The following is a 12,271-nucleotide window of genomic DNA, read 5'->3' as shown; positions in this document are numbered from 1 at the left end:
ATGCTAAATAGAATGAACCAATCAGTTTAATATGAACGCTAGGCGTTTAAAAATACAGTACGTATACATTTAAAAAAAGCAACTAACATGCAATACTGTATAGAATTTACAGTATTTTTTTTTTGGATCGGGCTCGGATAACGCGGAACCTTAGTTAATCGAAACTCGCATAATCGAGACTACTGCATTATTATTATTATTATTATTATTATTATTATTATTATTATTATTATTATTATTACAGTAGTCTCGTTTATCCGAGTTAATGTGGACCAAGACTACGTAGGATAAGCAAAAACTCGGATAAAACGAATGTTTACTGGCAAACTGTATTTTGATTAGAAATTAGATAAACTCTTTATTTAAGAGGCTAAATAGAATGAACAAATCAGTTTAATATGAACGCTAGGCGTTTATAATACAGTACGTATACATTTAAAAAAGCAACTAACATGCAATACTGCATGGGAAGCGTTCTTGCAACACTGCAACATCTGCATCACTTTAATATTAAATGAAAATCCTTATGTAAATAGTATGCGACCTTTGATGTCTGAACTTAATTCTTCCTGTCAACATCTAAGTCTCTCTTGTCCAGTTGAATTCGTAAATCTGTGACTAGGAAATTAAGAGAGGAATTAAGAAATGCAGAATTCGAATTATGGAAAGTAATGCCTGGAAGAGGCAGAGGTGTAGAATTGTACAGCCAAGTACCTAAAGCCAACGCCTGGATTTTTAATAAGTCTGGACTATCTACATCTGAATGGGTAACCTGCCTCAAAATGAATGCCAATTTAGCAGCAGTTAGAGGAGTACCTGGTCGCTCTTTGGACGGATCCCGGTGCAGACATGGCTGCCCGGAGACTGAAACCCTTGCTCACGTCCAAGGTCAGTGTAACAGAGGTTTACTCCTCCGAAATGCCAGACACCATCATGTTCGATCCTTAATTGCAACTGCTTTAAGAAAAAAGTCTTGGACAGTAGAAGAGGAAGTTTTTTGCCTTGCTACTAATGGCTCCTCTAGACGTATTGACATCATAGCATATTCCCAGACTACCAAGAAAGGATATATAATTGATCCTACCATAAGGATTGGAACGGGGAGTAGCCAGCCGGAGGATGTCAATCAAGAAAAGATCAACACTTATCTGCCAACAGTTGATTACTTCAAAGCAAAATACCAGCTTGAAGACATTGAGGTGATTGGTCTTCTTATTGGAGCTCGTGGTGTGATTCCCAAGTTCTTTGAACGCTTCAGGAAGACTTTTGAACTACCACAGACACTTACTGCTGACACCATAACTTCAGTTTTGAAACGCTCTTGCCAAATTCTGAGTCATCATATTCACTCTGTTTAATTTTTTTTATTTATTCACTTTCTATTCATATGTTTATTTTAATTTTCTTTCTACAAAATTTATGTAAACATTTAATATTGCAAAATTCATGTAGGAGAGTATACTGAGTCCTTCTGGGCTACCTCCAATGGGAGGCAGCTATTATTATTTATTTTTACAGTAATTTATTTTTTTGGATTGGGCTCGGATAACACGGAACCTCTGTTAATCGAAACTCGCATAATCGAGACTACATTATTATTATTATTATTATTATTATTATTATTATTATTATTATTATTATTATTATTATTATTATTATTATTATTATTATGCTTTCTTATCACATGACGATTACAACACAAGGAACAATCGTCCATGCAAGCTCCACTCCTATTACTATACTACTAGTCTGAGATGTTCAAAATTCGGTAAATTACCGGTATTGTACTTTTTTCTTAATGTCGCACATACAGACATATAGCCATTTGTGCCTCTGCCTACTTTCTTTTTTTTGCGATTATGATTATGAATCCTGTTCTACAGTTCAGGGAACACATTAGTTTGGATTCTGTTTGTTCCATATGACAGAATGACATGAGTATGGAAGTAGGTAGGATGGATAAAGATAGTGATAATGATGGCGAAATGAGTCCAGAGTTCGGCGCGGAAAGATTTCCAGAATTTGCTTTTAACGGATTAAGGGAAAACCCCCCAAAAGACCTCAACCAGGTAACGAGTCCGAAACAGGATTCAATCCCAGGGCCACTAGTTTTACAGTTAGGCATGCTAACCACTATTCCAAAGCGAACTAACTACTTCACAAGTAGAGAGAATGACAGATTTCTGCAGCTGAATATAGAAGCTAGGAGAAATTCCACTCTTTTTAAAGCTATTGTGCTTGAGAGGATAATTATTTGTTACTTCCACATGTTGCTGACACCACGCGGATTTTATTTCGTCTGCTAAGTCTTTGTATATTGTAGACTTTCATTGCAGGTTGACTGAAAGTTGAGAATACTGGACACTTCTATAGCAATGAGGTACCAGTATATTGTTTTCCTCAGTTTATCAATATAAGTTATGTCCACTTTGTTATGCTGAATTTGCAATCAGGAACTTCTGTTCCAGTGAAGTTCGTATTTGTGATTTCTGAACACGTTTTATGGTTTTTGTCTGTAGTATAGTATGTTAATTTTTATAAGATGGTATTGTCTATTTTTATTAATCATCTGGTAGTGCCTTTGAAGGTATTCCTTAAGCGCAAGGTTCATACATCCTTAGTATGTGTTGGATGGTTTCAGACGTCTCTTCACATTTTCGACATTTATCTTATAATCATCACCACCACCTTCATCAACGTTGTTCTCTTTAAGGAGACGCTAAAGAACAACGTCACTCATATATGCAACATAAGCCTACACATATAAACATAGTAGAGACTTTTCATATTAACCTATTCTTTACTTCCTAGCAATGGAACTTCAATCAAAATAAAAACGATTACATGTTCCCCAATCATTATTTAGAAACTGACGACAATGTGAAAAGTGATTTGTTGTATGAGAAACTGAATCTGTGGGGTTGATTTTACTCATAACCTTCCTTGTCTAGGGGTCCAACGTAAAAGCAAACCCATAAAAATACACTTCACTATTAAAAGTTTTTTTCATTAATCATTTTTACACATATTCCATATTAATAATTTGTTGTCCACTATTTACCTTCCAGACAGCATCAATCTTTTAGGGCAGGAGCATAATAGTGTGACAAAAAGATATGTATCCATGTTGATTAGAACCACTGTGAGATGTGTCATCAGTTTCCAGAATACCTATGTATCATTAGAGTCTCTACTGCTTCCTTCAATATTGTCCCGAAATGCTTGACCACGTTAAGATCTGGTGATGCACCTGGCCATTTTGCGTTCTCAGAGATATCAATGCCACTGTTGTGTTGCATTTGTCTTAAAGCATGGTGCTTTATCATGCAGGAAACAAACCATCCTGAGTATCAAGGGTGTTACCAGGATCTCTCAAAAATGGAAACAACTTTGTTTTCTAAAAGGATATTCCTGAAATAGTCACTATTCCATGACGCACTTTCTTCTTTGTATCCACTTAAGATTGCTTGTTGTCTGGGTGGCAAATGATCGGCACACAAATTATTGATGTTGAATATGTGTAAAATTGAATAGTTAAGGAAGTCATAACAGCAAAGTGTGTTTTATATAGGTTTTCTTTCACGATGAACACCTCGGAAAAGTTTATGACCAATTCTGTACCAACTACAATTTACAATGACTTTATTCTAATAATAACACATCCTAAAGAAACGTCGGCCTGGGTAGAGTAGTCGGTATAATGCTGGCCTTCTGTGCTCGAGGTTGCGGGTTCGATCCCGGCCCAGGTCGATGGCATTTCAGTGTGCTTAAATGCGACAGGCTCATGTCAGTAGATTTACTGGCATGTAAAAACTCCTGCAGGACAAAATTCCGGCACACCAGCGACGCTGATATAACTTCGGCAGTTGCAAGCATTGTTAAATAACCATAATTTCAATTTCCTAAAGAAACCAAATTTATACTGAACACGTTATCCCCCTTCCTCCTTCACTTTCCCTTCCTCTTCGCCTCTATCTTGTTTTTCTATCTGTCCGTCTTGTATTTTTTTTTTTTTGCTTCGACCAATATCGAATATCATAAGATCTCGTTGAACATACTTTACCCTGAGAATCATTTATATGATCGATGTCCCAAATAAATTATATGGTTCAGTGACTTCCCATTGGATTCTTGCACAACTGTCAGTTATACAAAAACTGTGGATTTCTGAACGATAAACAAGCGTACTCCAAGAAAATTTGTTCAAGCACCGTATTTTTCGTCCGTCAATGATTCCTAATTTTGTGTAGCTATCATAACATTGCAATATGCTAGCTGGTAAAGAGCAAGAAACATATTAATGACTACGAATCAATGTAATTGTTATTTTTAGTTATATGTAGTTTTAATATACCGTTACTAAGATATAAGATTTTATGTAGGCTAAGTTTAAGATTTTGGCAATAACAGAAATCTGTACACAAATCTATTGACAATTAATATAATAAATGAATACTGAGTACTGAATGTCACTTTAAAATGATATAGACTGTCAGTCAACTTATGCACTGAATTCAATTTATAACCTTAAGTATTAATAGTATAATCAATATCACTAAAAATTATAGTAAAGTATTTCATAACTGAGTAATTTACGACAAGTCCTTAGGCAGACATATTACGTAAGATCCAAACTGAAAACTAATTTTTCATATACAAATGACCGTTAAAATACAAAAACGATTGCTTTCATAATATGTTAATGAATTAAGTGTTGAAAAGAAAATTAAAAGATCAATAATATATGATTTTACATTCGAATTCGAATGCATGAAGAAATTATCCCTCTATATATTTTGTACTGTGATGTCACCAATGGTTATCAGTGACCCACATAGTCACAAAAGGAAGGTGTAAAACCTTGGTGATAAATATTCTATCCAAGGCCAACTTGGTCAACCTACTTCAGAAGTAAGCGATGTTATAAGAAGAAGAAAAAATGCTGGACAAATACCACGGTGACAAATTGTAAAAGATGCTTCAGTCCGGGAAATAAGATTAACATACTTTCCAAAAAAATAAGTTAATATTCATAAGTCTTTCCAATCAAATTGTCAAGAACTAATTTCAAATTATATAATTTCACATGCATTCATAATTAATTCATTACATTATATTATAGAAAAATCTGAGCAAAGATTACTTATAGAATACTGCTAAATCAAGTTATCAATCAAGAATTAACATTGCACTCAATTACTGATATGATTATTTTTTCATTTACGAATATGTAAAATATATTAATAATGATTTTCAAACTAATAAAAGTTCTGTTTATACCGACATTAGTATTTGAAGACCTCCCCAGAAAACGATGTAACATCAGATTCTTGAAATAGCCTATGTGATGTAGGAGGAAAAAGTAATTTTGAAGTATTTATTAATAAGAAATTATTGCTTTCAATGGCTGAATAAACTTGTATCTTTGTTCAGTCAAATGGTTGTGATAATAAATATAAGCCTAATTAAATATTCCCCTGAAACTGTTTTCCTTTCTCCTGAAATATGAATTACATTTATGTTGGTTACATCCTTATTCCATGGAGGTCTTCAATTGATAAAATAAAAAAATGTTTGTTCAAGTTTTATTAAAAACAATTTCAACACTGTCTTACAGAATTTATCCGAACTATTTGCTAACTCCTGGTAAATTAAATATCAGTAACCTATACGATTTTTCATTATACTGAACAATTAATTACATATTTACAAATTTCTGAAAGGGGGGCAAGAAGAAAGAGTCAAATGAAATCGAAATAAATTATGACTTTGCAACTTTCAATATATATTACGTTAATTTATTAACATACTTACCCTATGCTGTTCGAAGAACTCACAGAAATAAATTAAATCACTCACACACACCCACACATGGAGTCACACTGCAGACTAAATATCCACCATTACGAATGAGCTGTGTTTCTACTGTTCCCCCTGTCGACCATGTGCTCGTCCATGTCCCCTTACATACACAGAGATACCTGACACATCATTCAGTGATAACTAAGTAGCAACACACAAGCAGCGAAAGTTGTTTACTGATATGGTACTCTTAGTCATTAACTTCCCCAGCAGGCACTCTTCCCCTCTGCTGTTCCCCCTACAGCTCCAAACCTAGTAACAGCTCTACCTTCCTCATGCTCAACAGTGTGTCAGTAACGCCCTTCATACTAATCAATACAGAGAATGGTGATTGTAACCAATAACGGTAGTTGTAGTAACTGCAACAGTAGTAGCAGTAATCGACAGTAACAATAGCAATGGTAATAATAAAGGCAGTAGCAAAGTGTGACAAAATTTTTGGGTAAGCTGGGCTGAAGGCATAGTTCGGAAATAGTGATCTAGGCAGTCCTTTACGTCGCTAAAAGGTAAACGAAACGCGAAGACGCTCCTGTTTTTAATTAACTAAATTCTAAATTGATCTTGTCCCTTCTTCGAAAATGTTTGGGAAAGCTCAGCTTACCCTGCCTACCCTGAAGCTTCGCCACTGTGTAAAGGTAGTATTATCAATAACATCAACAGCGATGATGATGATGATGATGATGATGATGATGATGATAGTGTCAGCAACAGTATAGAAATAGTTTATCTATTATAGTTATTTTTAGTAGTAGTAGAACAGTAGTAATATTAATAGTGAGTTTCAATGGCAGCAGAAACTGTAACAGTAGCAGAAGTGATACTGTCATTTCCCATAACTATGGTCCTGGAACACAACTATGATCCAGGATACAACCATTCAAAGAACATTGTGGAAGTAATATAGACCGTTCATAGATAGCTGGAATGGCTTGACTTCAAACTACAGTACAGCAAAAATATAGATAAACGAGGTACTACGTTATGGAGTACAAAATTTGAATGGTTGTATCGTGGACCACAGTTGTTCCAGGACCATAGTTATGGGAAATGACGGTATCAGTAGTAGTGATAGCTTATATTATTGGTTGTTCTGTATGGTTGTGAAACTTGGACTCTCACTTTGAGAGAGGAACAGAAGTTAAGAGTGTTTGAGAATAAGATGCTTAGAAAAATATTAACTGAACGCATTGTATTCTTCACCTGACATAATTAGGAACATTAAATCCCGACGTCTGAGATGGGCAGGGCATGTAGCATGTATGGGCGAATCCAGAAATGCCTATAGTATGTTAGTTGGGAGGCCGGTGGGAAAAAGATCTTTGAGGGGGCCGAGGCGTAGAGGAGGGTAATATTAAAATGAATTTGAGGGAGGTGGGATATGACTGTAGGGACTGAATTAATCTTGCTCACGATAGGGATTGATGGCGGGCTTATGTGAGGGCAGCAATGAACCTCTGGGTTCTCTAAAAGGCGTAAGTAAGTAATGATATTAACAGTAACAGTATTAGCAATAATTTCAGTCACAATAGTAATAACAGCATCCTGGTGGTGCTGGCAGTGGCAGTAGTAGTAGTAGCAGCAACAATGTCAGAAGAAATAATACCAGCAGATGCAGTGAGAGGATAGTTCAATTATTATAATTTATAACAGTGAATATTGGTTTATTCACTGATATTCCAATAACTACATTTAGGATATAAATATAGTTAACGAAAGGGAAAGAAGTGGAAGAGACAGTGGTTTATGTGCAAATATTATAAAGACAAATCTTCGAGTGTAGGCTTTCACGGCCAGTGTTATATGGATCGATGTTATCCAGGCTAAAGGGCCATGGTCTGTTGGTGCTGTTGCTACCATACGTTTCGTGTGCTGCATGCCCCAGTCATTACCGGCACACTAAGAAGACCTTTGCGCTCCCGTGTACCACACCACTGACGATGTCTGCTGCAGCAGCAGACAAAACGTATGGTAGCAACAGCATCAACAGACCACAGCCCTTTAGCCCGGACAACATCGATCCATATTATAAAGACATTTATCTAGATCAGAGTTTCCCTTAAAAGTTTAATATTTCATAGATTTCTCTTAACTTTACGTTGGAATATATTTTATCAAACACTGCTTAAAAATTATATATTGAAGTCTTGGCTCAAAGACACTACGGAAAAGACTAAATGAAATTCATTATACCTCATACATAAACATTATGAAATTCCAACCTGTAAACAACTGTTCAGCATGTGCGATATAAATTCGCGGGTGCTCGTGTAAAGGGGGTTAAGTCAAAATGTAAGGTACCAGTATGTAAACTGCTCTCCTTTGGTACTGAACAAAACCCCTTTGTCACAAAATACGGAGCACTGTAACTGCATCATCGATGAAGAATTATTTAACCTTTTAACACAAGAAAGAAGTAATTGTAGAGAGCTGAAATCTGTAGTTATCCCACTTTAGCCAATTCATACTTAACCCCATTTACACGAGCATCCGCAAATTGAGTATTTACATTTTTCTCTCTGTTATTAAATAAGCAAAGTGGACGAATTTACTCGTTGCATATTTTCTGTGTACATGTTAAATTGATATTTCATAGAAATTTGTCAATCAATCTATGTATGTACACCTCGTTAAGATTTGATTTTTTTTTAAGTATTTTCAAAATAACAAATATTTATGGAAATAAATACAACATTTTTAAACTATTGGCTTTATACTGAACTGTCTCTTTTACAACTCCATTATTTAAATTCTAAAAATCTTTCTAGTTGACATGTATTTTAACAAATTACTGTTCTAAACTGGGATTATTCTGATAATGTACACCTTATATATGGCATTGCTGAAAGCCATTCCATAATAATTATGTGAAGGGACATTGATTTTGGATAAATCGTCATCATGAACTATCTGTGTTTAATGGTTTCAAATAAATACTCATGCATAAAACTATAATGCTCTCAGCACTGATATATTTATTTTTTGAGGTTGAGTAAATTTACGTTATAATTATTTTTCGAATTAAATTCTGACATTTCATGTACCGGTAAGTTAAAATTAATTATTATTAACTACTGAACATGAATATCAATTTAATAATTATTAGAAAAAATTGTACACAGATAGAAAGACAGATAGACAGCAGAAACTTCTTTTCCGATATCAGGAGAACTGAAAATAGTTTTGTAAGTTTCATGATTATTTGTAATTCTTCGCAAAATATAAATAAAAAAATTAGTACTGTCAAACTTATCGTAGTAAACAACACTCCAATTCCAACGTGTTTATTTTTATTTTTACTGTGTATATTTTTTATTGAATTATCGGCTTCTGTTTTTGTGTGATTCGTATTTGATTCTAACAACATTAATATGTATTCCACTATGTTTATTTTTATTTTATGAGGTATATTTTTATGTAACTACCTCTTTTGATCTCATTATGCACCTAAATCGTATCAGTATGTAATTACTTAAATCCGATCCAATTGTATGTTCAACTATGTAAGCAAGTTTTAATCCTGGTTGAGTGTCAGAGAAAGCCTTACGGCCTTAACTTTGCCAGGTTAAATAAAGCCATTATTATTATTATTATTATTATTATTATTATTATTATTATTATTATTATTATTATTATTATTATTATTATTATGCAGTATGATTTGGGGTGACTCGTACAATAGAACAGAACAACTATGAAGGTCCATTTACTTTTTACATTAACACTGTCGCAACAGCCTTCTATACCGTAAGTTATTTCTGTTTATTTATCGAGCTATTGTTAATTTCTAAAGCAAACTGTCATATGTGTTACAAAGGGTATGATTGTTCCAAAATAATAGAGTTTATCATTTTGTCACCAATTACCTTTCAAATACCGAAGTCTTAAAGATGAAAATTAATGCAAATGATTAAATTAAAATCATCACATCCACTTTACACCAATATACTAGACTAACTTATGTAACAAACACATGATGAATTATAACATACCAACACTTCCTACAAACAGATTCATTGCCTTCTTTTTATAAACTGGAAGCTCCGATAGTAATACCTATCTCCAATAAAAACGCAAGGTCTCTTATTTAACCGAACACTAGAATAAGAAAGGCTTGACTGCTCTGTCATAACATTCATATTCAAGCGAAAGTCTAATGATTATGGGTTGTGACTGTACATGGGAGTCATTTTAAATGCAAGTGTATTGTACTGTGAAACAACTGAAGGTCATGTGGGAAGAGGAGGGAGACGGAAAGGAGGAGAGGTATTGAGTAATACTGGGACAGTCATAAAATGTTTTAAGGTATTCCCAACAGGTGTAGTGAAACAATACATAACCACTAGCCACGCTAATGCTTTCATTGCATGAGTGATGTAGAAGACTGCAAAAAGTACGCATCAACTTCCAGTTCTGATAAAACAATCACGTGCAAATGAATAAAAAAACTATTAACACTGCTGTGAAAACAGGAATTACTTTAAATTCCTAGAGAAATGTTTAGATAACATTTTCTCTTTAGAAGTCCGAAGTATGTAGCGTTAGGAAACCAGGAAGAGGTTTAATCAAAATGTTAGACAAGAAGAAAGTGCACTGATGTGAAAGCAATCGGTAATCAGTAATCACACTATACTCACAGCAGGCAGAAATAGTTCTTCCGTGAAAACAAGAGAGAATAATCATTGCGAGAGAGACAAATTCTTATACACCACAAAGGAAATAAAACTAACATTCAGAAGCAGAGGGACTCTTAAGTCATGTGGTCAGCATGGTGCAAGACCACCACTTAATATTACAAACATTAGGAAAGGGACAATCACCCAGCTTCTATTCCCCTCTAAATACACGAAATGTGAATTATTCTCCTTTTAACTTCATCAAACCTATGCTGTAAGTATTGGATGAATTTATTTGTTAATCAATTTCTCAATGAAAGTGCATAGGATGTCATGCTTTTATAGAGGTGCCGATCTTTCAAGTGGGTTGCTTTTCTGCACATTTCTTGATGAAGCAAACTTCTCCTTGCGATATCATCTTGGTTTTCTGGATCAGAATTCATTCCAGAGTTAATGCATTTAATGCAGCCCTGAATTCTGTCCGACTTTTTTTCACATTACTGAAGACTCCTTCCGCAGGAGATCACTATGAGGCACACTTCACAACTTCACTTAATGTTTTATACTTTACCTTTACTTGTCCACTTTTATTCCTGAGATATGCAATTCTGGCCCTATTCTAGACCCATTTATAATGTTTTCAGGAAGAGAATCGCATAATTTGTAAGCTGAAAATTCCTCTTCAAGTCTGTGATATTCACCTTCATTAACAAAATTTCGAAATTTTTCAATAACATATTCAAGAGATGAATGCGGAGCTTTTTTTTTTTTTTTTTTTTTTTTTTCCCCCACTGTTTAACTTTACAACTTTTTTACTGTGTTAACTTAAAAGGAAAGTCTTTTTTTCTGTATGAAATATCTACACCTCCTGCATGCTAAATAAATTCATCATCTAGCCACTGGTGTAGCTCAGTCGGCTAATCTGGAGTTGCGCTCAGGTGTGGGTTCGATTCCCGCTTGGGCTTATTACCTGGTTGGGTTTTTCCGAGGTTTTCCCAAGGTTAAGGTGAATGTCAGGTAATCTATGGCGAATCCTCGGTTTCATCTCGCCAAATGTCATCTCGCTATTACCAATTCCATTGACACTAAATAACCTCATAGTTGATACAGCGTCGTTAAATAACCAAGTAAAAAAATTAATTCATTATCCTCAACTGGAAATTTCTTCAAGCATTTTTTCCACCTCTTTTGGACAGAACTATATATATTTTGCCGTTATAGTTTTGCTTTCCCGTAATGATATTCCCTTTGGCCATAAAGCTGTAGTAGCTGGCACCTCTGCTTTCATGAAGTTTTTCCTTTATACACCATGGAGATTTAAGGAAGCAGGGAGTACTAACTCCTTGCTTTTGTTACCTCGGCATGTAAGTGCGTGCGTGTTTAGCAGTGCGTTCAGGCCATATCTGTCTCCAAAACATCACTGGCACTCACTTCATAAGAGACTGAGCCGAAACTTAAGGCATTCAGAAAGTTTTGGAGAAAACAAAACTCTCCTGCTTCCATCCAGAATTGAACAGTCGACATTCTCCCACAGAAAGTACGTCCTTATAGAATAGGCAACATGATCTTAAGCCATGTTAAATAAGTTCATACTTAAAACATATAAATTATCTTCAAATTTATTGTGAATAAAGTGCACAAACAATACTGTTCACATAGGAATTAAAAAGGATACAACTTATAATTTATATGTAACAGCAAATTATCGAATTACATATAAAATATTATATCACATACAAGACAGTAACACATACCAATATTTGAATTAGACAATACGAAAACATATCAGAATGTTA

The 12,271-nt window shown here is 34.5% G+C and overlaps 1 protein-coding gene across 2 annotated transcripts in view; it reads right to left on the bottom strand.

Moving 5' to 3' along the window:
• Positions 1-9,988, bottom strand: part of LOC138694807 (uncharacterized) — a 74,838-nt gene extending 64,850 nt beyond the window's left edge. The window contains exon 1 of one of the 2 annotated variants that reach the window (XM_069818893.1): positions 9,852-9,988. The gene's annotated coding sequence lies outside the window, so the exon portion shown is untranslated. Of the gene's footprint in view, positions 1-5,814; positions 6,094-9,851 lie in introns of those variants that run through there. The other variant, XM_069818892.1, reaches the window with a different exon arrangement.
• Positions 9,989-12,271: the final 2,283 nt, after the last annotated feature.

This window comes from Periplaneta americana, chromosome 2, assembly GCF_040183065.1.
Source record: "Periplaneta americana isolate PAMFEO1 chromosome 2, P.americana_PAMFEO1_priV1, whole genome shotgun sequence".
Classification (NCBI taxonomy): domain Eukaryota; kingdom Metazoa; phylum Arthropoda; class Insecta; order Blattodea; family Blattidae; genus Periplaneta; species Periplaneta americana.
The sequence above is the reverse complement of the archived record's forward strand: the minus strand, read 5'-3'. Positions and strand labels throughout refer to the sequence as shown.